Here is a 27,901-nt window from a genome sequence, read left to right as displayed (position 1 = left end):
CAACAACCATTGTCACCAGACAGACGATAATAATAATCTTATAAGGCATGAGGGCATGCGCACAGAATGCAGGAACTTTCTTCCGTCTGTGAAGCTTACAGCCACGCACGAAGGCAGTACTGTTTGTGTTGACTCGTCATTGAAGTGCGACAGACATTAAATAAAGATGGTGAGTAAAAATGTAAATAATATTGTTTTTAAGTACAGAAACAAGGTATAAAAAACATTTTGTTCATGTAAAAGGATGTGGGGATGGTGCCGGTATGCCAAAAACTATGTAAACAATAAGGTCGGGATGGTCACAAGAAATTAACATGTGAAACCATCCCCACATCATTCTTTGAATAATGGTTGTTGACTGCCCATCCCTTACATCCATATGCAATGATAGTGTATACTGATTGTTTCCATGCATGAATTAGACCAGTGAAATATTAAATAATTACACGCACACACACAATTCAGCTCGTGTTTGTGGTGATTGTGAACCCAAATTGAGAGAGATGTTTGTCTCATTGGCAGCTGCAGCCATGATTCAAAGAAAGATTTAAGGATAGTTTCACATGATAACTTGTGACCATCATTACCTTGTTTACATACCGGCACCATCCCTCCATCCTTTTACATTAAAAAAAAAAAAATTTAAGTTTTTTACTACTTGTAGTAAGATAGGATTACTCAAGGCAGGTGTTCGACGATGCAACCTCTAAAAGTCATGCTGCAGCTCTGTTCTAACCGAAGCAGGTTTTGAGTATCGGATTAACCTTCGATCCCATAAGCATCTTCAGAATTCGCTCTCCCAGTTCCCAGCCGTTGGCGCTCATTTTCTTAAGTGAACTTAAAAGGAATTCTTCCTCTTACATGAAATTCTGCACCGATTTGGCATTCATAGCCGAGCCTCCAAGGGCTGTCTCTTATCAAATGCACCGTCCAATAGCCGAGTTTGCACGTTGTTTATCTGAATGTGAAAAGGAAGTGGAACATACTGTAGGTGTGGAGTACACAGTGCATGAAAACGGTGAGATACATACTTTTGGTTTTGCTTTACATGTGACAAGCTTTTCATGTATGAACCTATTAGGCCCTACATGATCAGAGAAATTTCAACAAAGATCGAGGGTGGGGGGACTTCCATGGTTTGTTTGAACAGAGGATTTGCATTGTGGGAATCATGCAGTTAAACTCTGATTTAACACGAAATCCGTACGAATTTATGACATATGTAAAGCTTGCAATGAACAAATTGATTTAATGGTATCTAATAGCTCAACTGGAACCTTACCAATCTGCTAGCACTTGCTGATGGATGTTAAAAATCCTATAGTGCTTTGCAATAAAGTCAGCCATCATGATGGTACTCTGGCCAAATTATATATGTAGGCCTTTGTGATGGTACCCTGGACAAATTCTACCTTCCATTCCCCTGGCATGAAGCGCGATTCATTCCTGGACGTCATAATGTCTCTGTGACGAGTCACAAGATCCATCAAGATGTTGCAAACGATGTTGAGAGAGTGGCAGAATATCATCTCCTTCACCCTTCACCCTAAAGTTGAGTGTCGTCTTTCAGGAGAGGTGTTCATTCATCATTGAGTCAACGGAGTACCAACAGACAACCCTTATCAGAACTATGGTCCTGATCTCCACAACCCTGTGCTGTTCACCGAAGACATTTCACATTACACGTGACGTGTTCACAAGCAGGTTTCGAGTGAGCCAGGTAACAGTTAAGTGACCTACAAACCAACAAATGTGATGGCACCCCAATACGAAGGTATGTAAAACCTGGCGTAACGTGTCTGCACAGTCCCCAATGAAGGCCACTCGGTGGTACAACCGCCGGACCTGAGCCATGCCTGGAGGACCTGAGCCATGCCGAGACTAGTTGGTTGGGCCTTCAGTTCTGAATTTGTATCTTCTCAACCACAACCTTTTTTATCCGAAAATTAAATCGAATTGTTCTTCTTCGTCCGACCCAGTAATGGAGTTTAAGAAGGTTTGAAAGTCGAAACAAGTAACTGCTATATAATAGCACCGTTGAGTGAGTAACCTTTTCAAAGGAAATGCACATCCAGAAAGTATTAGCATGGAAACACCTTTTGTTGAGTTTGTAACTGCATACTGCATGCTTCTCAACGTCTCTCCATGACTTATGCGCACCCTTTCATATTAGCCAAAGACCATCCCACCCTCATTCCATTCACGTTACACACCTCAAAAGACGCAAGATAAGTCTACGTTTTTGGCAAGGTAACTTCACAACCCCACCTTCACAAGTTGTTCACTCAACTACATTTAGGAGGGCATCAAATGACACTTCCCCTACTCCCCCAGCCCCCACCCTCCTACTCACCCTCCAAGGCTGCACGCACAGTCCAGCAGCAGAACCGGTTTTCAAACCGGATCTTGTCCCTGTAACCAGATGCCATGTCTCTAAACGTCTTATAAGTAACAATATTACTGCAAAGCTTATATTTCCAGAACATTAATGAGTCAGTTGGCAAAGCCTTACCTTAGGCAAGGTAAAGATCTGAAGATACGGGAAATGCACAATCATGGCCTTTCTACAACTATGCACCTTATACCAACAATGACAACTTTGACATAATCCTTTATGCAACTACGCAATGAACTTAAAGCCCACAAAACGTTGAGGGGAATGAGGGGCCATGGGGGACACCTGTCCAACAGAATATATAAAGGACTTTGGCATAGAAGGCCATTTGGCCCATCATGCCTGCCCTGGAATCAACACCTCCTTGATCCAATGCATTAGTTTTTCGACGTAATTTTGCTGGGGGACGAGGACATAGGCCCCAGACATCACCAGGGTGTTGCAAAAGTACACATCATTTATTTATTTTTATATATTGGGGAGGGGTGAGAGGTGAAGAGAGTTATCAAGTGAGGAATGAGCAAACCCCTAGAGCACATTCCCCATTTGATGAGATCTTCAAATACACATTACAATCATGAGATGTGTACACAATCACTGATCCATACATCAGCTACCTATTACTCCAGAAAATATCCATGTACCCCCATCTCTATCCCAAATCCTTTCAGGTACCTATCCAACTCAAATTTAAACCTATCTACTGTTTCTGCTGCCATTCCAGGAAGACCATTACATGTATCAACTACTCTTTGAGTCAACGATCCTTGCTTTCCTATTCCTCCCATCCCAACTCTCCTCTTCTTCACTCCCAGACCGTGGCCTCGAGTTCTACCACTGTCCATTCTGCTGAATTTTTTGTCTTTCTCCTTAATTATTATAAAGTTACCTATCAGATCCCCCTCGTAATCACCTTCTTTTTCATGTATGGCGCAGAGAGAGTGCAATTACCTCTGAGCTGCCGAGACGAGGTTAGATTCTCGATCCGATTATAAACTTACGGATTGGGGCTTCACAGGCAGGGTGTTGCATGTAAAGTGCAATTCCTCTTCCCTCGAGTGGAAAAGAAGCCTGTTGCCCCATCTGCGAGCATGAGCTGATAAACGTTAAAGATCCGCTGTGTATTTTGGAAAGAGTAGGTGAGCTATCTACAGCACCCTGGACAACTTACAAATTCTTGCCAAATCATCCTCATCGAACGTCAGGTCTGGTCAACCAGTTCGTGAAAGATTTGGGCCAAAAATGTTCCACAGCTGACCTCAAGGACATATGTTGGGAATAAATGGAGCCCTGAAAGAAATGGAACTGTAGTTGAAGATTAGTACATCCTCTCTTGTAGCTTCCATCCATCCATCGGGACCATACTCTGTGCAGAGCGTTGGTGCTGCCTAAGCAGTCTCCTTGGCTATTGGGCACAATCCTGGACGGGTCACCACTCCGATACAGTATACCAGCAAGCTGGCACTCATTTTGCCGACTTCTGAAGGATGACAGGTCGAGTTAACCCGACCTGGTATGAATTCAACAGCTTGTAGCTTGACCAAAGATATTCAGTGCCAGCATACTGACACTTATCATGATGTTGTTGTTACCCTGCACATGTGAAGCAAAAATCTGGGTTCAGCAAATAGTTCACCTTTGTCTGTCTGTCTGTCAACAAACGTCAGTTTATGATTCAAGGAACAACTCAATTTCAATTGAATGTTATATTTTGAACACGAATCGGAAAATGAGCCTGTAGTTCAACAGGACTTTGGCCCTGAATTTGTCCACATCACATATGCGTAGAGAGAAGTGAAGTTATTGTTTTTAGTTTGTCTGTCATCTGTCAAACAGAATTGAAAATCATTCCAAACCAATCAACTTACTATTTTAAGGATGTCATAAGGGACACAAACAACAGACACGAAAAACTAATGGAATGTGCTCTATACGGTGGTGTAAAAGACGCTGCATTAATGGCGGTAAACTTCCGAAATTTTACATTAAATTTACTAGAATATTTTATGCGATTCTTCACCATTGAGAGAGAGGACCAAAACCAATATAGTACTGCATAGCATGATATTTTAAAAATGTATTGGGCCCGATATGTTCTTGTGGATCAGACATTATGTAGCGGAGTGCACGCTACCGAGTGCCCTTCTTGTTGCCAATGATTTGGCACTTATTTAGTTGACAGGATGGCCTAAAGGTATGCACACTCACCTCTAAGCTGTCCAGCCTGGGTTTTTGTATCCTGACCCAGCCATAAACTGTCATCCCAGTGTTTAACAGGCAGGGTGATTCATCAATGTGTGTGCCATCCCTTGGGTGGACGATAAACGGGTGTCCCATCTTCCATCAGCTGTTGGTGGACGTTAATGATCCAATGGTGTCCTTCGTGAAGAATAGGCGAGCTATCGCCGGTACCCTGGCCCAATTCCAAATTCCTGCTCTAACCAGCAGAGGACATTCCATCAGCAGCACAGCCGCACCTACATCCAATGATGCTTCCCCACAGCGTTGTGTTTATCACTTCATGAAAGAAGAAGAAGAAGACAATGGCATCAACAACATTTTGGCTTTCCATATCATTGGCCAAGGATAGCTGCTCGAGGAGATATTCCGACGGACTCAACTTTCCTCTATCCTATCCATTAATTTAAAAAAAAAACTAATTATCTTCTTTCCTCACTGAGGAACCCATATGCCCTACTTCCAAACCAGAACTGTGATTTCATTAAGCTGATTTTTTTATATTTTTTTACATTTTCTGTCATACAATTGTAGATCTTACCAAAATTGAACATCTAAGACCTAAGTGTTATGAAGTTTTATGCAAAAAGGTGCCACCTGCAAACAAATTCATGGATGCATGGTGGCCCTGTGCAACGAGAGTACACCCTCATATTCTGTCATAGCCGAATGGACAGCTGAATGTAAGCGAGGACGCCATTCCTTTGAAGATGACAGTCAGGAAGGCTGGAAGATACAACGGACACACAAGCTGCCACACATATTGAGGCACTGATCATGGAGGATCGTTGCGTTAAGATAGTCAAAATATCCACAGAACTTGGAATTTTTCAAGACAAAGTTTTCATCATCATCCCATGAACGCTTCACTTCCATATAATCCAAGTGTGGGCTCAAAAAAACTCAACCCTCATGACTGACTGCAATGACTAGGATCATGTCACGAGCATTTTGAACCATGCAACGCAGATCCAGCCGACTTTATCCACTGTCTAGTAACCGGTAATGAAATGTGGCTTCATTACTATGATCCTGAAACCAAATTGGCCCCCTGCTAATGGAAGCACAAGGAATTTCGCATCTAACCCTAATCTAGCAAGTTAGAGCCTCAATTTTTGGGATGCCAAGGGAATCCTGCTGATTAACTGTATGCCTCACAAAACAACAATCACAGGGGAACATTACACCAGTCTCCCATATAAATTTTGGAAGGCCCTCAAGGACAAATGCCAAAGGATATTGACTAAAGGTGTACAATACACGACCAAAACGCACCTGTACACAATGCCCATGTTGTGCATACCACAATTCCTGATTGGGGATTCGAGCATCTGGATCACCCCATACCTCCACCAACCCCTTACAGCCTACACCTGGCCCCAAGTGATTATTATGTTTTGACATTTTAAGTTTCACTGAAGTGGTCGTCAATTCACTGATGATGAACTGACTGAAGCAACCACAGTGGCTGAAAAATCTGAAAACTTCTATTTTACTGACATAGACAGTTTGAAGGACAAATGGAGCAAGTGAATTGAAGTCAACCGACAAGAATTTTAAAAAACAAGAAAGTTTACGTTTTCGACTATTGTATCTTGTTCCAATAACTTGGAACGCCTTTCGTAGACTGCCAAAACATGTCGGGCACACCAGACGGGGCAGGTAAACTACACCCCACCCTGCCTGTGATTAGTCAGCTCGCCGAGTTGCTTTTTTAACCAACATTCTGAAAGCGACATGGTACTTCATTTGAGATTAGTTATGCTTTCCGATTCTTAAATTCTAAAAATTTTTTTATTGCTGCCTGCACTTGAATTCAAACTTACAATCTCTACCTGGGTTTCAAGCAAGGTTCCTTCATCACTAGGTACCACCAGTTGGTGTTTTGTGTATCTATCGATCAACCAAATGCATTTGTGACCAGAAATCAATATGATGTATTTGCTGATTGAATCAACACTGAAACCTGGACGCCAGTGATACGGTGTCTCCATAAAATTAGGCCAAGGTACCAGCACACAATAGCATACTCTTTTAAAAAAAAAACACCTGGAACCCTGTGAATGCGAGCAGACAGTAAAGTCCACAGTCATGACACTTAATGACACACCCTGGGATTGATTGTGTCTGAAAAGGCCAAAGGCCAAAGGCCAACAAGAATCGCTCAAGGTGCTTTTAAGATAATGTTGGAATCTTTCCAGACTGAAAAGTTCCAACCAGGTACAGCGTCGAATAACAATTTACCACATGGCCTTGTGTGGTCACCCACGGCTCGATGTGCTCCTCACGACAAATGCAACATCCTCGACCTATTAGAGTTCTGGATTTTCCTCATCGGTTCTGTTAAACATATGTAAATGCAAGTGACTTCCTCTATTCCTCACCATTAAAAAAAAAGAACATCAATAGAAAACATTTGACCTGAGCTTGAATAAAATACAACATGTGACAGTGTAAAGACATCTTCAACCACGTCACAAACTTACAAACTACAAGTTAGGGCCTCGTTGAACAGGTTGGTTATGTTTGATAACGCATCAAGATATCCATGATGGAATGCAAACATTATCAGGAATGGAATCATATTTTTCAAACACCTATGTGCAATGTGAGCATTTCTTTCAAGAGCTTCCACGTTGCAGTGAAAATGTATCCTTGTAATCTCTTGTTATCTCCGCTTGAAGTTGGAAGGAGCGCAGTTCGAATATATTTATGCGGGGATGAAAGAAAATCAAATGTGGCTGGTCTCACAAAACTGTAAGTCAAATTGAGAACACCATGGACTCGTGATAGGAAATCAAAACGGGCATCAATCCAAGGCCATGAAACACACACTGAAATTTGGAAGCTGACTACCAAATGGAGGGGAAAAATGCCGCGATGATTTTCAGATAGCATGATGTCTTAAGTGTATGGAATCATGTGGTGGACGTTTCATGTTTCCAGCAAAATACCATTTTGGTGGCCATCTTTAAAAACTAGCGCCATTTTCCACTTGATTTAATATATCGCAGAAACTGGGCTCAACCCCCGAATCGGTTAGCTCGAGGCATACGTAGTCTCATAAATGGTGTTCAGTATAGAATTCTGCATATGGCAATGTGTATTTTGTCGGGAGGTTTTACCATTAGTTTTGAGATATTTCAGAAAATAGACCAAAGAAGTCATTTTTTAAAAACATTTTCCCAAAATCCTTCCGTTATTAATTGCCATCATTTTATAAGGAGTCATGTTCTTACTTAATTTCCACTTTCATATGACACTTTATATCAAGACCAGTGGCAAATCCAGGGGGTTTCCTGGTTGCCTGGAAACCCCCCCCCCCTCCCAACAAAAAAAATTTTACCATTACAGTGGCAAACCCAGGGGTTCCCTGGTCACCCAGAACTCCTTCTCCCACAAAAAGTGTGCCACAAAAAAGGCCAGAAGCCTCAGAAAAACTGTATCAATACAATACCTAATAAACAATAAACCACAAACAGCTCACAGTAATTTATTTGGAAATTATTTGGGAAATTTATAATTTTCTATTATTTGGAAACCCCCCCACTACCCAATTCCTGGATTTGCCCCTGAAGACGTATATTAGTGTTTTGCAATTGTTCACTTGGACTGCTTCTATATTGTTTGTAGGCACGAGGCTTTGTTTGCAAAGGCAATTGAAATATCATGGAAAACCCCAGACAAGTTTGAAAGTATTGTGCAACTTTCAAACAATCTGCAACTTAATGTCAAAAATCAACAAGACGTTTGCTGATGCTGGACTTCGTGACTTCGCTGTCAAGTCTGCAGTCGTTGCTGAGAGGTTAATTAACAGGGTTCTGGAAGGAAAGCAGTACAACCGAGCAGACAGATAATCTCCATAATCTGACGTACGATATGAAGCGTCGATGAGGTTAGTATGGACTCGCTTTGCAGAATGGCTTGAGCTTCAACTTCATCAAAAAATGTGAGCTTCACCAAAACAAATGTCTTGCAACACACGACGTTGCATTGAAGAATGAATCATTCAAGAAAATGATTGACTTGTTCGTCATTTACCCGAATATCTTGTGGCATGAGAAGGGTCCAATTGCAGCGTTTTGGATGACATGCATTGAAATGGTCGAGATCTAACCATAATCCTAAACCTGCTTGGATGACTTCGTGATGACAGAGAGGGTGACTGGCACATTCATCGATCCTGCATTTGAGACATGGTCCCTGAGTGTTTGCAATGGACAAAGCCAAGCATACTCGGTCTCTTCCTATATACTATGCACCAGATGACACGACGAAAGGAGACCTATCCAGTCTTGTATGATCATTTTCAAAACAAGGGGTTCTCTGGCTCTGGCAAGCAAATCCTTTTGGTCGAGTTGCTATGGATCAAATCACTGAAGAAACTGTGAACAAAGATATTCAAACTGCTGGAGGGACACATGGCTTTAGCCTCAAACCCCAGGAACCATATCATGCTATTAGTTACCAGCTGAGCATCGAGCAACAGTATCAAGGCAACTGCATGAACAGATTTATGTCCAATGTCTTGCACTCACTCATGCAGATCTTGATCAGCCCCACATTCAGAGAAACGAGGCTGACATTGCTTCATTGGTTGATCGGCTGGAGAACAATTGGTCAAATCCGTTTCAAGATCCTTATGATCTCGTGTGCATATCTACTGGGACAGCTGCACCACCTGAAGTTTCAGTTGATCTCTTGACAGCACAATAAAAGGGAGAAGAGGCTTACCAGAATTTCCAGCAATAATGACTACAAAAGGTTGAAGGCTTTTATAGCACCATGAGGAAGCTGAACTTCAAAAAATTCTCCGTGAGATGAAAAAGAAAACAGTCCAGGATTTCGAATAAAGAGATAATGTTGAAAGGTGACAAAAAAGTATTTCGGAACCTGGTTCTCATTGCTCAAAACAGAAAACTCTACATGAAGGATGTTCTATGCCTCTCACTTGTCCGTTTACCTTGTGCGCTGGTGAATAGTGATGACACTATGAAGAAAAGCAACAAAACCATTCCAGCGAAACACCTGAAACACCAGTGTGACCATATCTGCACACAATATTCTAAATGTGGTCCTCACTAATTCCTCTGCAATGTAAATACCACTTCTTTTGATTTATGAATGATCCCCCTCCGAACACAACCTAAGACCCTATTTGCTTTACCTATAGCTGCCTGGCACTGTGCTGCCTGTTTACCTCCCATATCTATGACCACCCCCAGATCCTTCTCCTGTGTGACACGCTCCAAAATTACCCCTTGCAACCTGTAATATCTATTTTCATTGTTCTTTCCCATCCCCAACACCTTATACTTGTCCAGGTTAAATTGCATCTGCCAATATTTTGCCCACTCCATGCAGGTACCAATACTTTCCTGAATCTGATCACCACCCACTCTGCTATCCACCTCACCTCCAAGCTTTGTGTCATCTGCAAATTTGGAAAGCTCACTCTTCACCCCATTATCCAAATTGTTGATATAAATAATGAAATAGTAATGGTTCGAGTACTGATACCTGAGGCACACCACCACTTACCTCCTCCCACTCACAGCCACTCTTTGCTTCCGACCACTAAGCCAATTTGCAATCCAATTAGCTACCTGACCAGCCACTACACAAGCCCTCACTCTGGCTCACAACCTCCGATGTGGTACCTTATCAAATGCCTTCTTAAAGTCAAGATATACTATGTCCACTGCCATTTCCTCATCCACCCAATCAGACACTGCTTCATGGAACTCTAAAAGTTTTATTAAACAGGAACTACCTTTGGTAAACCCATGCTGACTACCTTTAATTAGTTTGTATTTATTTAAATGGTTCCTCATCTGGTCCTTAGTTAATGTCTCGAACACCTTCCCCACAACTGAAGTCAAACTAACAGGTCTGTAGTTTCCCAATTCTTTTCTGGATCCTTTCTTAAATAATGGTGTTACATTTACTACTCTCCAATCCTCGGATACCTGTCCTGACTCCAGGGAACTATTGAAAATATCCGTTAACATCTCGCTTACCTACTCAGCCACCTCTCTCAATACTCTCAGTTGCATATTATCTTGACCCGGAGCCTTATCTACTCTTACATTACCTAGCTGTTCCTTTACTTCCTCCAATCCAACCTGGATCTTCTGTAAAAGCCCTTTCTCACAACCTTGAGAGATACTCTCAGCTATTGGCAATTCTCCTCACTGTTATTGTGTAAAAGTTGAAGAAAAATACCTGTTTAATAAACCTGCCATCTCACTTTCATCACGAACCACTCTCCCGGTGCTATTCCTCAATAAGCCCACACTGGTCCTAACCTGTTTTTCCCCCTGATATACTTAAAGAAAGCCTTGCTATTATGTTTAATATTCTTAGCCATGTCCTTCTCATACACTCTTTTGGCTTGCCAAGTTATTTCTTCACTTGCCTCTGTTTAATCCGATAATGATATAAATCTAACTCCAGTCCTGTTATTTTAAACCTAATAAATGCCTTCTGCTTCTCCTTAATAGCATTCCTTATTTCAGCACTCAACCACCCTGGCCTCTTTCTACTTCTAGTTTTACACTTCAATCGAATGTACTTACTCTGCACTCTACACCTTTGGTCCTTGAAGGTTTCCCATTTCTCTGATGCTGATTGTCCTGTTGTTAGAGTCTTCAAATCTACATCACCCAACTCTCTCCTCATCCTCTCAAGGTTTGCCTTCCTGAAATCTAATAGCCTTACCCTACAATCCTGAACTCTAACCCTCAACAGAATCTTTGCACACACAATGTTATGGTCACTTACTCCTAAATGCTCCCCAACCTCCACCTCCTCCACCATATTGGGATCGTTACTTAAAAGGAGGTCTAACACTGCACTCCCCCTCGTGGGCTTATCGACAAACTGGGTGAAAAAGCAATCCTGGAATAAAACTAGGAAATCCTCATCCACTCTGCCCTTTCCATGTTCCTGGACCCAATATATCCCTGGCAAGTTAAAATCCCCCATAATCAATACTCTTCCCTCACCACATGCCCTTTTGAATTAGTCATGGAATCCTCCTTCCTCCTCTTCCTTCCCACCCAGAGCCCGATAAAATCATCCTACCAGTATCTTACTGTTTTTACAATCTCCAATCTCTACCCACACAGAATCCTCAACATTTATTCCTTCCTTAATGTCATCCCTTTCTCTTGATACAATGCTGTCCTTTACCCAGATTGCCACTCCGACTCCTATTCTCTCCTTCCTATCACACCGATACACCTTGTAGCCTTCTAATTCTGTCCTCCAGTTACTCTCCTCCTTAAACCATGTCACACTCACTGCAACAATATCATACTCCTCGCTATCTACTTTGGCTTCAAGCTCTTCCATCTCATAATTTAAACTTCTGGCATTGGTATAGAATATATTTAACCCTTCCCTTCCTGAAATTCTCTTTTCCTGCCTGGCCTTACTCATCACAATTACATCTTCCGTTCCTTCCTTAACAGCTTCCCCACCCTCCACTGACCCCCCCCCCAAAAAAAAATCCTGAATTCCTTCCTCAATTCCCACTGCAAACCTTGCTGTCCCCTTTCTATTTAATATCTGGCCATCAATCCGAAACACTCCCTTTGTCCCCTATATGATTCCCACTGCTTCCTAAATGTAAAGCCTTCCTCCCTACACCATTCTCCCAGCCATTGGTTGACGTCTATTGCTCTGCTCATAATTTCTATATCGTTTCCTAATCTTGGCAGAATCCCAGAAAACGTGACCTCACAACCCTTTGTTTTCAGCCATTTAACCAATATCCTGTATATGTTTTGCAAAACCTCTGAATAAACTTTCCCTACATCATTCACTCCTCAGTGTACCACAACCAACTTCTTCATGCCATGACCCGACACAATATCGTTTACCCTTCCTTCAATGTCCCTAACTCCCGCTCCTGCAAAATGACACAGAATTCTATGTCTACAATCCTTCCTGCAGAATGAAGAATCTACATATTTAATAATCTCATCACCCACAAAAACTATCTCCCATACCTCATGTCCACCAATTTCGATTGCTGCACCTTCACCACTGCCCACACCCATTGCACCGTCACCACTGCCCGCCCCCGTTGAACCGTCACCACTGCCTGCCCCAGCTGCACCTCCACCACTGTCCGCACCCGCTGCAGATTCACCACTGCCCGCACCCGCTGCACCGCCCCCGTTGCACCGTCACCACTGCCCGCCCCCGTTGCACCGTCACCACTGCCCGCCCCCGTTGCACCGTCACCACTGCCCGCCCCTGTTGCACCGTCACCACTGCCCGCCCCCGTTGCACCGTCACCACTGCCCGCCCCCGTTGCACCGTCACCACTGCCCGCCCGTGTTGCACCGTCACCACTGCCCGCCCCTGTTGCACCGTCACCACTGCCCGCCCCAGTTGCACCGTCACCACTGCCCGCCCCTGTTGCACCGTCACCACTGCCCGCCCCCGTTGCACCGTCACCACTGCCTGCCCCCCTTGCACCCTCACCACTGCCCGCCCCCGTTGCACCGTCACCACTGCCCGCCCCCGTTGCACCGTCACCACTGCCCGCCCCTGTTGCACCGTCACCACTGCCTGCCCCTGTTGCACAGTCACCACTGCCCGCCCCTGTTGCACCGTCGCCACCGCCCGCCCCCGTTGCACCGTCACCACTGCCCGCCCCTGTTGCACCGTCACCACTGCCCGCCCCCGTTGCACCGTCACCACTGCCTGCCCCCGTTGCACCGTCACCACTGCCCGCCCCCGTTGCACCGTCACCACTGCCCGCCCCCGTTGCACCGTCACCACTGCCCGCCCCTGTTGCACCGTCACCACTGCCCGCCCCAGTTTCACTGCCACTACTGCCCGCCCCCGTTGCACCGCCACCACTGCCCGCCCCCGTTGCACCGTCACCACTGCCCGCCCCCGTTGCACCGTCACCACTTTCAATATCCTCAGCAAACCTCATTCCACAACTGCAACAAACTATTATAATCTACAAATTTCTCACATTCTGCTACTTGCTGCAAATTATCGATGCGTTCCTTCAACCCGGTAATAACCATCCTCAAGTGGACGATATTCTCACACTTCCTACAACAATAAGAACCCTCTGCTTCCCCCATTGTTGACATGGCCCACACTGAGCAACTGTTAAGGCCCTGTCATACCTTGACGTTTTAGCCAGCGTATGGCAAGGTCTCTAAATGTACGTAAAACGCTGGCGTACGCTGAACTATTGATGTTTTTTTTTAGTTTTGGGCATATAATAACGTGTTGGACGTATGCATAACGTATTAGTAACGTACACAGAACGTTTTAATCACATATGGATAACTTATAGCAACGAATGCTGAGCGTGTTGTCGGCGTTCACAACCTATGCCCAACGAGAGTCTAACTTATGCATAGCGCGGCAGCGTATCGCCGACGATCACGTGGCGTAGGCTATTCATAGGCTGCGGCTTGACGATTCAAATCATAACCGCACTCGACATCGAAGTGTGAAGCCGCTGTCACACCTTGACGGTTTAGCCAGCGTATGCCGACGTATGAAAAATTTGCGGAACCAAGATGGCACACGTCGAATACGTTATGGGTAAGTTTTGTATACGTTAATAGCACTCTGGCATGCGTCGTAGTACGCTGGCATACGTCGATAAATTTTCAGCATGTTGAAAATTTCTCGACATACTCGACGTATGACACACATTCCGCATACGCTGGCATAAGTTGTGAGCACGCTACGCGATCGTTGACACACGTTACTCATAAGTCGAAACGCGTCAATGTAATGGTTAGCGTTAGTGTTCCAGACTCCCTGGTTTTTTGTTTTTTTTTCGGTATGACGGTGATGTTGACACTTCGATTTCTAGTGCGGTTATGATTTAAATCGTTGAGCGGCAGCCTATTAATTATATTATATCATAACCGCACTAGAAATCGAAGTGTTAACATCACCGTCATACCGAAGAAAAAAACAAAACAAACAAACAAAAAAAAACCAGGGAGTCTGAAACACTAACGCTAACCATTACATTGACGCGTTTCGACTCATGAGTAACGTACAATTAACGTGTATCGACGTGTGTCAACGATCGCCTAGCGTGCCTACAACACGTTACTCATAGGTTAGAAATAAGTTTCAGGTACGCCAAACATTACCTCGACGTGTTTCGACTTTTGAGTAACTTACAAGTAACATGTGTCGACGTGTCAACGATCGCGTTACGTGCCCACAACTTATGGCCAGCGTTATGCGGAACGTGTGAGTCATACGCTGACATACGTCGAAAAATTTCAAGCATGGAAAATTTGTCTAACACCTCGGCATACTACGACGTTTGCCAGCGTACAAAGACGTATGCCAGCGTACTCTTAACGTGTACAAACTTACCCATAACGTATTTGACGTGTGCCAGCGTTTTAGCCAAATTTTGCATACGTCAGGCATACGCTGGCTAAATCGTCAAGGTGTGACAGGGCCTTTACATTTTACGTACTCCTCTTCCTTTCTCCATCGGTCTCTATTTATAACCTTCTTCACCCCCATACTCCCAAAGCCCCAACTGACTTTACGCTAAACTTATCACGAGGCCTCCCACTGCTTCTTTCAATAAACTAACTCAACTACCCACTAAAACTGTTATGAACCTTAAAAATAAAAAATTCAGTTCCACAGCCCCAGACACAAATCTCGATAACAAAATGTGCAAAACGCCTGAGAAGGACTGAAAACTTAGCTTAAGAAGGACTGGAAGGAGAGCTCCCCACCCAGCAGTCCACGTGTGCCAATCCCTGAACCTTTGATATGCGCTGAAGTTCTGTGATTTTTTTCCCGGTGTTTCAGCTTCGATGTCCATCAGCACGCAAAATTTCAGCTTTCTACATCACCCGGAAGGTACCGATCTTTAACATCAGTCAGTGAGTTGGTGATTAGAATGATTGATATATATATATATATATATATATATATATATATATATATATATATATATATATATATATATATATATATATATATATATATATATATATATATATATATATATATATATATATATATATATATATATATATATATATATATATATATATATACACACATGACCGGGCGTAGTGGCGTGCGCCTGTAATCCGGCTACTCGGAGGCTTGGGTTGGAGGATCGCTTGAGGACGGGGGCTCTGCACTGGGCAGGGTGTAGAGCAGCCCGGAATCATGGCGAAACCCAAATCCTGATCCCTGTGTCGTAAGAGGCGACCAGGGTTGCGTCAGGAAGGGCATCCGGCGTAAAAAAAACCTGTGCCAAATCAGTATGCGGATCATAACGGATGATCCGCTGTGGCGACCCCTAACGGGAGCAGCCGAAAGATGAACAACAACATATATATATATACACATACACACACACGCATATATCCACACATATGTTTGATGTCCATCAAGTGTCCGCAGAAGATGTACACATGTATAATATATATATATATATATATATATATATATATATATATATATATATATATATATATATATATATATATATATATACATACATATTGTTACAGGCCAGGGGTCAGCCGCAAACAGACCGCTCTGAACGGAGCCGCAAGTTGAGTCGGCCCGACCGATCGCCCGGAATACAGATCGCCGCCCGGATAACTCCGAGTGACGGGTCCTTGTACAAGAACCGAAATACACCAATCGGCAGATCACGTGGGGTAGGGTCGATTGCCAATCTTCAATTTACCTAAATACTCACGTGATCCAACTACCGGGGTATTCTACCCTTGACGGATCTCGTACGGAACAAACCACCGAGGCGAGCTTGTCCGTGCACGATTCCGAGCGGCGTAATCGCCGAGAACCGTCGGTCCAAGTGTCCCCCTATTACGGCAAACCAACGGCTTTCTCACTCCCAACACACGAAATGTTCAGTCAATGAGGGAATGGACGCAACGAGCAGGTTTCCATTCACACAAGGACATTTATTATAATGAAACACGAAAATGCAATTAAATAAGGCAAAACACGTATGCAATTATACAAGCAATAAAAGCACGACAAAAGAACTACAACCGTCTACTTATTATGTACAGTCATTTACACTTAACAGCAGTTCCTACTTATTAGACAGGCCCACGGACCCACGGACACACGTACACACGCAGACACACACACACACACACACACACACACACACACACACACACACACACTAAACGGTGGCTGAGGCCTTCAATCACGAGCTCCAGCTCGGAGGACAGGTGAGCTGAAACTCAGAGCTTGACTCGAACCTTTCCACCTTGTGTGGTCTTCAACTTGTCCGGACCCGGGCTTCAGCGAGAGCGAGCTGGATCCAATCGCCGCGATCCTTCCCGAGAAGCCTCCCGCGCTTCTCAACACGTGCCGGTGAGACGAGGCACTGATCCTTCCTGTCGATCATCGCTTCCCCGAGGATCCAACTCCAAGAAGAGGCCGATGCGTCGCACCAAGCCGGGAAACAAAATGGAGAACGAAAAGCTCCACGAACCAAGAAGAAGAGGAAGAAGAGGAAAAAGAGGAAGAAGCCTCCACATCGCAGCTCGAGCCAAACAACCTGCTCAAGTTCCTTCCAAAACAAAGCAGCAGCCGAAGCTCACTGAGCCAGCCGAAGCAAAAAGCTTCCGAAGGCCTCAAGCCAAGCGAGTCAAGCAGGACCTGATGGCCTGCTGAACGACTGCTCTCTCCGAAGCAAAAAGCTTACTCCTCCCACGGGACTCGGCCCACGAACTCTGCACACGGGACTCAGAACGGGACTCTTCACGAACTCTGCCACGGGACTCCCACGAACTCAGCCCACGAACTCAGCCCCACCACGGGACTCCCACGAGACTCTTTACACGGGACTTTTTTTGAACTCAGAAAAGATGCCCTCTTTATCCTTTGCACCCCCTCCCCCCACACCCGGCGTGACTCATGCCCTTGTGATCCACCCCCCGCTCAACCACGGGTGGGAGGGAGTTGTTGACGTCGCCACAGGGTTCTTCTTCCTCTTCGCAGAAGAGGGGGAGGGACGTTCCCATTGTTCACTCCCTAACTATTAAATCGATCCGCTGTGCATCTAATCGATTTCAAAACATTTAAACAATGGAAGGTGAGCTATCTCGGGCACATGCACTTATCGACTTCGCTGACAAAGGGAACCTGTATGTTGTGTACAATTCGTAACAATATATATATATATATATATATATATATATATATATATATATATACATATATATACGTATATATATATATATATATATGTATATATATATTTATATATATATATACACACACACACACAGGGGGCTGCAGAAGTAGGTATGCAGTAATGAAAAACAAAAATAAAGTAAAAAAAAATACAGTATACAGTAAAAAAAAAAATTACGAAAATAAAAATATTAAAAATGGTAATAATGATTTTAATGAATTAAATGAATTCAAGTATTAAATGAATCCGAGCACCACTATTATAATACTGGTATAATAATCCTTCCTGTATACCTACTTTTGCAGCCCCCTGTATACACACACACACACACACACGTATATCAGTACACACTCAGGCTGTGTGGCAAACTCTATAAATTCAATGAAGATCAAAACAGAGGATGTCTGTGACAACGTGCCATATGCTGAGGACACACCACAAGGAAATGGGGGAACCAAGATTAAACTGTGGAAACTGAGACACTCTTTTGCTGAAAAGGTCATTTTTGACAGAATAATTGGATTGTTGTGAAATGATGGCATATATTCTCGTATTGAGGAAGTTGAATTTCTTGATGTGCTTCTTTAAATGATGACGTTGTAACCTCCAAATATTAAGAACCTGAAACTTCAACCTGGAGATCCAATGAGACAAAATGAAGAACAAGCATTAGTTTCTGGATGTGCGCAACATTGTGAGCTCATTTATTTTTTTTTTGTTCGAAAATTAAAAGAGAAGGGTTTGACCTATAGGCATTCCAATGACCTCGTGTAATAAGGGAAGTGAGTGAGATAGAGAAGTGGAGAGCGAAGACAGCTTGTTGATCTGGGACTTGAATTGCTGAAGGTTATAAATGGTGGGGAAAACAGCAAGAGACAGCTGTTTCCAGAATTCAGTGGTGCGAGACAAAAAGAGAAGATGCACGTTTATTGGTTCAGTATGTCCACAGGGACACACAGTTAAGTGGCTATCTGAAGTCAAACGAGCGGAGCAATGATGCCTCATGGGTGGGGGAACTGCAGTTGATAGCTTTGCAGAGCAATGGCTTTCGTAACTGGAACTGCACTCGGTAAGGTGCATGTCCTCCGCCAGGATAAACAGTTTCCGCTTTGTAAACACTGATAGACCGGATCTGCATCCAGGTCTTAATCAAAATATAATCAGCGTGTTCTTATCACCGACCCAACTCATCCACTAAGTTTCATCTGAATCCGCCAACAACTTTTTGAAATATCTTGCTTTACACCGTTTTTGGCCCCATCTCTCAACGGAAACAAATCACTTTAAAAATGAAAAATTTCTCGGATCCAGATCTTCACCAAAAATCGAATCAATTCATTCTCGTCACACACCGAACGTGTCCACCAAGTTTCATCCGAATCAATCGTCAACTTTTTGAAATATCGTGCTATATATATATATATATATATATATATATATATATATATATATATATATATATATATATATATATATATATATATATATATATATCGTTTTTGGCCACTATTTCTCAATGGTGAAGAATCACTTGCTAAGTGAAATGACAGTAGAAATTCGGTTTGCAATAAGTGACTGGGGAGAAGGCAACTGGCTGGGATTTATAGTTAAGAGAGATGTGGAGAGTGGAGCCATTATTACCTCTGCCACCGAAGGTGAAGGAGGTTATGTTTTAACCCCTTTCGGTTTGTTTGTGTACAGGATATCTTAAAACATTGTGGACGGATCTGGATTAAACTTTGTGGACGGGTTCGTTGTGTGACCAGGACAAACTGATTAGATTTTGGTGAAGATCCGGATCTGACAACTAGAATTTTGTAAGTGATTCTTCACCTTTGACAGAGAGGGCTAAAAACGATACATAGCATGATATCTCAAAAGATTGTGGACGGATTCAGACGAAACTTGGTGGATATGTTGTGTGTCTGACAAGGAAGAATTGATTCAATGTTATTGAAGATCCGTATCCGGATCTGGAAATATTTAAGTGATTCTTCACCATTGAGAGATCATGCTGAACCGATATATAGCACGATATCTCAAAAAGTTGTGGACGGATTCGGACGAAACTTGGTGGACGGGTTGGGTGTCTGGCAAGGAAGAATTGATTTGATTTTGTTGAAGATCCATATCCGGATCTGGGTGCGAGAATTATTTAATTTTTAGAGTGATTCTTCACCATTGAGAGATGGGAGCTAAAACTACACATAGCCTGGTATTTCAAAAATGTACTGATTGGGCCCGATATGTTCTCATGGATCAGACATTACATGGCGGAGTTATGCGCTCTGCCGAGTTCCCTTCTAGTTTACGGAGTGAATATGTGCAATGCAGGTCGTTGTTAAAAGGAACAAGAGAGCTGAAATTCCAGAGACCTGTGGGACTCACGATTTGATGTGAAACCTCTTGGAAAGGGTGGTCGCCACACAAGTGGAAATGTTACATCCTGAAAGGTAGTTTTCCAGCCAGTTAATATGAGAAGTCCATTGCCACTCTAGCTAATATATCTCAAGGGCAGACGACCATACGTTGGTGAGCTAAGTGACAAGATCACATGTACATCTGGCTTGATGGAATCAAATTATGATGCAAAATTTCTTAGCATGATGTAATACAGCATTAAAATAACTAAAAACATAGGAACAATACCCCTGGGCACTCATCTTATAGTGGCTGGATAAGATAACTCGGGAACCACTGGTAGACATGGATGACCCACAAAATATGCAATGGAGAAGAAAGTAAATACCTCTGGATTTTTTTTTAATGTCGTGAACAAACTTTACATATGGTACATCACGGGTGATAAAGGTTGTCGTCAAGTTTCATTGAAATTGTGTGTGGTTTTGGAGAAGAAAGCAGATATATATATATATATATATATATATATATATATATATATATATATATATATATATATATATATATATATATATATATATATATATATATATATATTTGGGAAGCAACCCCCCCTTACACCCCTTTTGACCCTATTTTTCGAATGCAATGAACAAACTTTGGTACATCACGGGTGATGAAGGTTGAAGTCAAGTTTCATCGAAATTGCGTGTGTAGTTTCTGAGAAGAAAGAAAATACCTATTTTGGGGGGCAAAATTCCCCCGTAAACTCCCTCCGTAGACCCCCTCAAACCCCGATTGTTTTAACACCATGAACAAACTTTGGTACATCACAGGTGATAAAGGTTGTGGTAAAGTTTCATCAGAATCATATGTGTAGTTTCTGAGAAGAAAGAAAATACCTATTTGGGGGAGTGGATGGGGGGGGGCAAACCCTGTGGACCCCCTGAGGGCCCGATTTTTTTTCATGCCATGAACAAACTTTGGTACATATTTGGTGATGAATGTTGTGGTAAAGTTTCATTGAAATTGTATGTGCAGTTTCAAAGAAGAAGTTGAAAGTATTTTTGGACAGACGGACGGACGGACGACGCGCCATCCCATAACCTCTCTGGAACGACATTCCAGGTGAGTTAACTAGGGAGTTTATTGAACACTTTACCCTGCACAGTCTTGAGAAAAAATGACGTGGGTGGGTTAGGTGAGCATAAAACTTGATCGGTCGAGATGATGTAAAATGCTGTAATATTTTGTCCATTTCCTGATAAACGAAAGGTTTGTGAAAGTGCCAATAAGGCAATTTTTGTTCTGCAGTGTTCAATTATATAAAACAATTGAAATTAAATAAAGATTTTACAAGATGTAGAAAAAACAATTTTGGAAGTATACCGCCGTTGATGCAGCATCTCATACACCACCATATTTAACACCTTACATTAGTTCTACGTGCCTGTCGTTTGTGTCCTTTATGAGGTCCTTAAAAACAGAAAGTTTCCCGTTTGGAATGATGTTCCATTTTGTTTGACTGCGAGACAGGTAGACAGAGTAAAAAAAAAAAATCTCGCTCCTCTCTGCACATGCGCAATCGGGACAAATTCGGAGCCAAAGCACTGCTACACTAGAGGTTCGTTTTCCCATTCATGCCCTGATTCTTGTTCAAAATATAACATTCAATTGAAAATAAGTTGTTCCTCGATCCAAAACTGGCATTTGTAGACAGACAGACAGACAGACAGACAAAGTAAACCAATTGTTTAACCCCGCTTTTCACTTTGTGCCTTTGGGGTAACAACCATCTTCTGTGATTCTAATAAAGGTGTACAGCACAGTGTGGCATGGTTCTCTTCATCAAGGGTACATTTTGCCAGCTCTCCTGTCAGTTGGCACTCAACGATAGACACTGAAGACCCAGGTATACCTTTTGAAAAGTTTCGGCTTTTTGGCAGATATCCTACTGAAATTCCGAAATAATTTGCACATCTAAAATGACCACGACAAGAGTGCACTAACTCAGCGACTTAGGTGCACCCAGTACCAAATACAACCAACTGGTGAAATGAATAATCAAAAATTGGTCAGACACATATTCACACAAACAAAGTTTTTGTAAAGTAACCCAATTCATATTTTCAAATATGATATTTGAAAATATTCAAAGTAAAATGAAGGTTATGCGTCTGTCTCCATGTCGCTTTCTCCGTTGTTCTTAATTATGCACGGATTATTGGGTGAGAGAGTGAGACGCAGCTGTGTGATGGCCAGAATGTCTCTGTTAGTTGTATTAAGAAAAACATTTTATGAACAGAACTAAATTAGTTTGCAATGTATTGAATGTCCTCAGGCCTGCTGAGTTGCAGTATGCTCAAACTCTACATGTCAGCGAGATGAACGCTGCACCAAGCCTGCGCAGCTATGCAGGGCATCTGCAGAGGAGGCTTTCACTTTATCTTGGGAAGAGGTCAAGAGAGGGCGGTCAAGGCATTCTTGGAGCCGTGTCTGCAGGTACCACGTCTCATAAGGGAGGTTTTGGTTGATATGTGAATCTTCTCATCTTTGAAGCAAAAGGTGTTGGGAATGTAAACATGTCCAATTGATTACGTGCAAAAATGTTGTGGGAGGTTTGATGAAATGCATATGATGGAAGGTTAACCAAAGTACCATGGATCGGTCAGGTCTATGTGAATTGACAATGATTCTGTTCAATTGTGGATGCTGTAGAAAACCACAACATGCACAAGCAGCATGAGAACAACACATGGTGAGTGATTTATGGTTCATTGTGGTGGCAATTTGTCATCGTACATGAATCCCACACTTTGAAATAAAGATTAGGTGGACTAATTCCAAACAGGCTGAGTAGCCACAGCTTCTGGAACAACTAGAGTGATGGAATGTAGGCATGTAGCTTCTCAGAAGATCTTTCATTAATAGCTCATCGTTCCTCTGGCTCTTTAATCAGTGAAATAAATATTCTCGGAAAGATGGAAAAAAATCATTTTGCCATTTACTTATCCAAGTATGAGGATCAAAATATGATAAAAAATAATCAATGGCACAAATGAAAACAACAAAGGGAAGATGAGATAAAATAAGAAAATATGAGGTGGAGGAGAATGTGTAATCACAACATTACTATGACTTCCTGTTCGCCCAATGGATGACATTTAACCAGCAAGTGATACCAAAAACCTCCAATCCTTCTGAAAGAAGCTATGGTGAGATGGACAGACCGAACAACATCGTCATATTCACATCGCAAGATCATCATTACATTTTTGTTGCCTTAGCTGCATGGAATATGTTGGGTTTACATCATCAAGAACTAGAGAATTCATAGAACACCTCACCCACGAAGTCTTGAGAAAAAGGACACGGGAAGGGTCTTTTCAACTCTTGCTTTGGGTTTCTGAGCACGATCTACATTAGCTTTGTTCATAAACTTTGAATAACAGGTGTGACGGCAACCATAGGAAGCCGACAGGTCAAACGGAACAGTCCAGAGCAGACGATGTTTCGCTGAGATGCATTTTTCATCAGCATCGAGGTTTATCCAAGCATCTGCACAATCAAAAACCTCCTGCCAATACAACTCTTCTCGGAGAAACTGACGATTTGGGGATTAATTTTCAATCCAATATAGCTGCCAAAACACATGGCCGATGACATTATCAATTTAATCCCCTTAACCAATTTATCCGTGGATCACCCTCAATAATTTTCGTATTGATCGGATGAGGATTTTGAAGCAAATAAATAATGGTTGGCATACCACTTCACTGATGACATCATTAGTATCAAGACTTATTGCCCATGGGAGATATGTGCCAAGTTTCAATTTTGCAGAGAAGAGGTCCAAGGCTTTTCCTTTTTTCCAACATGGCTACCACACAACATGACCTATGACATCATAATTATAATTTTAAAATTCTACATGAGTGGTCGCTCCTATGCTGAAAATATTGTCACTCACTCAAGAAGTTGCAGAGAAAATCAATTTAAAAGGGAATAAACCCGCAAAACAGCGGCATAAGTAGAATAATAATGTTGAGGTTTTGGAAGACCCCCGGGGAGTCACATCCAACACATGAAGAAACCCTGGAGTTTAGATATAATATGTCAGTCGTAATTTTTGTTTTGATAGATAACCTTTCCCCTCGTATGAATCGACAGTGAAATGTGTTAAGGTTGTGAAGTAGGTATGAATCCCCTTTGTAACCCCTCCCGAAACTCCTTCTCTTCTTACATCCCTTCTAATCTCTTCTCTTCATCCTTCCTCATCTCTCTTGTTCTCCACACCTTATTACAGTGCATCCACACACACAAACAACATACTTTATATTACATTACAATCACATTTCAATACAAAACCACAATACCAAGCAAAGGCTACAAGGAACAGTGCAAAGTAGCGCAAGCTCGGCACAAGACGAGGTAACTGAACAAAGCACCGCAAATAGGTGGGACTGGTCATCGACTCTGGCACGGAGCTTAGAGCGGAGCCAATGAGAACCACCTGGCAACATCGGCATGCCAATCAGGAAGTTTCAAGGGGAGCTGCCCAGTCCCCAGGCCATGCCTCGGTTGGGGGCTTTATATAGTCCAGGTTGTGCAGCAAGCAGGGTCAGGTACATCCAGGGAGCAGAGAGAGCTGAAGGGGATCTCCAAGAACGAGCTGAGTGAACATGAGTTACAGTGCAGGTGGATTCTGGAGCGAGCAATCAAACCAGTTGTGGGGTTCTTTCCCTGGACATGCAGATAATTACACTGATTTACACGATCATTCTCTTGCTTTCTTTGTTTATAATCATTTACTTGGAGTGCACAGAGTTATCGATGATTTACCTTCGACTCTCTCAGAGCAAGGGTCCTGACCTCATTCACAATTTCCTCGATGCATTACGAAGCATTCACCGCATTTCTCCCCAAATGTGGCATTACATCATCACTCTCTCTTCTTTCACCCCCTCCCCCTTCCTCTTTTCACGTTGGGACTATGTCAACCCACAGGCAAGCATCGAGTGAGTGAGGGATTGCCAACAAGTCCTGCCTTCTGCATCTCTATTTACTTATCTTGCTTCCCGGAACGAATGAGGCACCTATGTCTGTCGATTTATTTTAAGGATCGTCTTAGGGGCTTGTATGTATAGGGAAAAGATTATTTCTTGTGTGACACTACATTGCTGCAAATACATGCTTTTGTTTAACAAGACCTTTCCTTTCCAACCTGCTCAATTGTCTCTTTCTCCATTGATTAGACACTCATGTGCAAATAGTGAATGGGAGTTTGCCGTACAGTTTCACTACGGTATGCCTGGTGTTGGCTTAATGGTTAGGGTGGCAGGCTTTGGATCCAAGGGTCCTGAGTTCAAATCCCGCTCAGCAGTTGAGTTAATACCAGGTGGGGTTAACTCAGCCTGTCATCCTCCCGAGGTCAGCAAAATGAGTGCCAGCATGCTGGTATACTGTAGCGGAGTGGTGACCCGTCCATGATTGTGCCCAATAGCCAAGGAGACTGCTGAGGCAGCACCAACGCTCTGCACAGAGTATGGTCCCAATCTCCTCCTTCCCAATCCTTCCCAAGTATGGTCCCAATCTCCTCCTTCACTCCGGTCAGAAGAGCTGACGTCAAACTTATGGTTCCGCTCGGACGTTCCTAATTGATACATAAGGGTGGGGTGTCGAGAGCACGGTTCCTTACCTGGGAGGTTTATTTGTCGAAAAGGTAACACAGCGATTGGATGTGAGGACCCTATCTCAATTAACCATCTTAGACAGCATCCGGGGTTACTTAGCAACCTGGCAAGCTGCGGAATTATCTGTGGCTCGTCGGCTTCAGGGTCATAGGTCAGGAAGTGGGTCTGAGAGGCCAGTTGTGACCTGGCATTAATACCCCATAACATTAACAAAATTATACAAAAAAAATATGCTGTTGTGGTTTTGAAGAGTCCAAGAAATCCTCACACACTTAAAGCAGCTATTTCATAGTTATACTGTTTAGTTTAACTGTCTGAACTCTAAAGTCTGTGTTGCTAGATCTGCATTGTGATTGTGTAGTTAGAAATCCCATGTGTCATTTTTCTCATTCCACATTCTTTTCTACAAACCATCTGCCACATATTTCTTCACACACGAACACATTAACCTTGCAGCCCCCAAAATCGTTTTACAAACACCTCCAAAAGAATCTTACACCAAAACCTGAGGCTCACAATCCCATTCTTTTCACGGGTGCCCCAAAAACTGCTTCAAACAGGTTTCTTGAAATCCTGCAAAAGGATATTTTGCCAAGATCCAGGTCGAAAGCATTCCTCCCACAGACAAGGTGGGGGGGGTGGGGGTGGGGGAAGCTTGAGCCTTGGGGTATTTGGAGCTCCATAAAAGGCTGCGCAGAGAGCCTCTGGAGAGGAAGGGTGGATAAAGACCTGAGAGAATCAAAGATTCAAAGCTCAATTAATCTGTTGGGGTCTCAATTACTTATTATTATTCATACGAATGCAAGGGTCCTTTCATTTTTCTCTCTTTGCGTCCTCTCTGTCATTCCTTTCGCTCTCCTTTGTGCTTTGTCAATTAATTTCTCACCACACCATTCATCTTTGTCATTCATTCTTTCCTCTATCTTCTGTCACCGTCCTTCCGCTCTCTTCCTCATTTCTTCAACTTCTGCACTTGTACACCTTCACTTTCACGTGTCCACGTTCACTAGCTGCGTCACTGGACCCTCTCCAGCACCCGGGCATCCTGCCAGGGGCCAAATTAAATACGTGCCACGAGTGACGTCACGGGTCCACGGGGAAGACAAAAGCCATGGCTATTCAAGGATCAGGAGGGGAGCAGAGCGCTCCGGTTTCCGTCAGGATGTGGGAGCCATACTCAACAAGTGTGAGGTGTGCAAGGGCTCCATCATGTCCCCATCTATTTCTTCTATCCTCATCTCATCTTATTTGCCAATAATTAATCCCATCATTCTTTGCCAATCATTCAATTCCATCATCCTTTGCCAATCACTCATCCCTCCCTTCCACATCAGATGCATGATGCTGGCACACTGTAATGGAGAGTGTTAAGTCACTGGTAAGGTTCTGAAGCCGAGTCTGTCACAAAAGGGATAATTTGGGAATGTGTATGTGCTGTCATTAATTGTTGTACATATATGTCATTTCCTTGTTTGTTCTTCTTGTAAATACTTGCATTTTTATTCCTGCCACTAAAAGCAATTTCCTCAGGAAACTGTGTCCTGACTTATTCTGTTCGTTCTGATGTTGGCTGAGGCATTTGGCCAGCTCGGAATCGTTATCCAAGTTCAATCTCAGATGCGGTTATGCAACATTGGTTCTGCTCAGCCGACTGTCTAAGGTGTGTTACATTACTGTCGGCACGGTTCCCTTTTTGCCTCGCTCAACTCACCGGCACAGTAAACAGACCTTGGGCATGAAGATCCGGCCAGAACTGAGAGTTGCAAACAGTGTCTGAGGTCTCTCGAAGACACGCTGTCCTCTCGGAGTTATCCAGAGGCGACACCCATCACAATAGAATTATAAACTGAAGAAAATCAATAAGGTACAAGCCAGAATGGCTTGGTACTCAAATAAGGAGTTCCTCGATAATAGACTGACAGACTCACAGAGTGAATCAATTGCTTTCCCCCACTTTGTCCTGCACGTGTGGGTACCAAGCACACACACACA

The 27,901-nt window shown here is 43.1% G+C and overlaps 1 protein-coding gene and 1 long non-coding RNA gene across 3 annotated transcripts in view; one reads left to right on the top strand and one right to left on the bottom strand.

The window, feature by feature from the left end:
* The window catches only part of LOC147018873 (uncharacterized), a 405,228-nt gene that overhangs the window by 47,426 nt on the left and 329,901 nt on the right, over positions 1 to 27,901 (bottom strand). The gene's annotated exons all lie outside the window — the stretch shown is intronic.
* LOC147018878 (uncharacterized) lies at positions 52 to 27,901 on the top strand. 2 transcript variants are annotated; one of them, XR_015062565.1, is made up of 4 exons: positions 52 to 169; positions 21,258 to 21,344; positions 22,558 to 22,718; positions 25,224 to 27,901. It is a non-coding gene; the product is annotated as an uncharacterized LOC147018878 (long non-coding RNA). The 2 variants fall into 2 exon arrangements; XR_015062564.1 differs by having other exon boundaries at positions 22,558 to 27,901.

Source organism: Eptatretus burgeri, chromosome 10, assembly GCF_056783735.1.
Source record: "Eptatretus burgeri isolate ZD-2024b chromosome 10, Ebu_testis_v1, whole genome shotgun sequence".
Lineage (NCBI taxonomy): Eukaryota > Metazoa > Chordata > Myxini > Myxiniformes > Myxinidae > Eptatretus > Eptatretus burgeri.
Note: the sequence above shows the minus strand (reverse complement) of the source record. Positions and strands in the feature narration are given on the sequence as shown.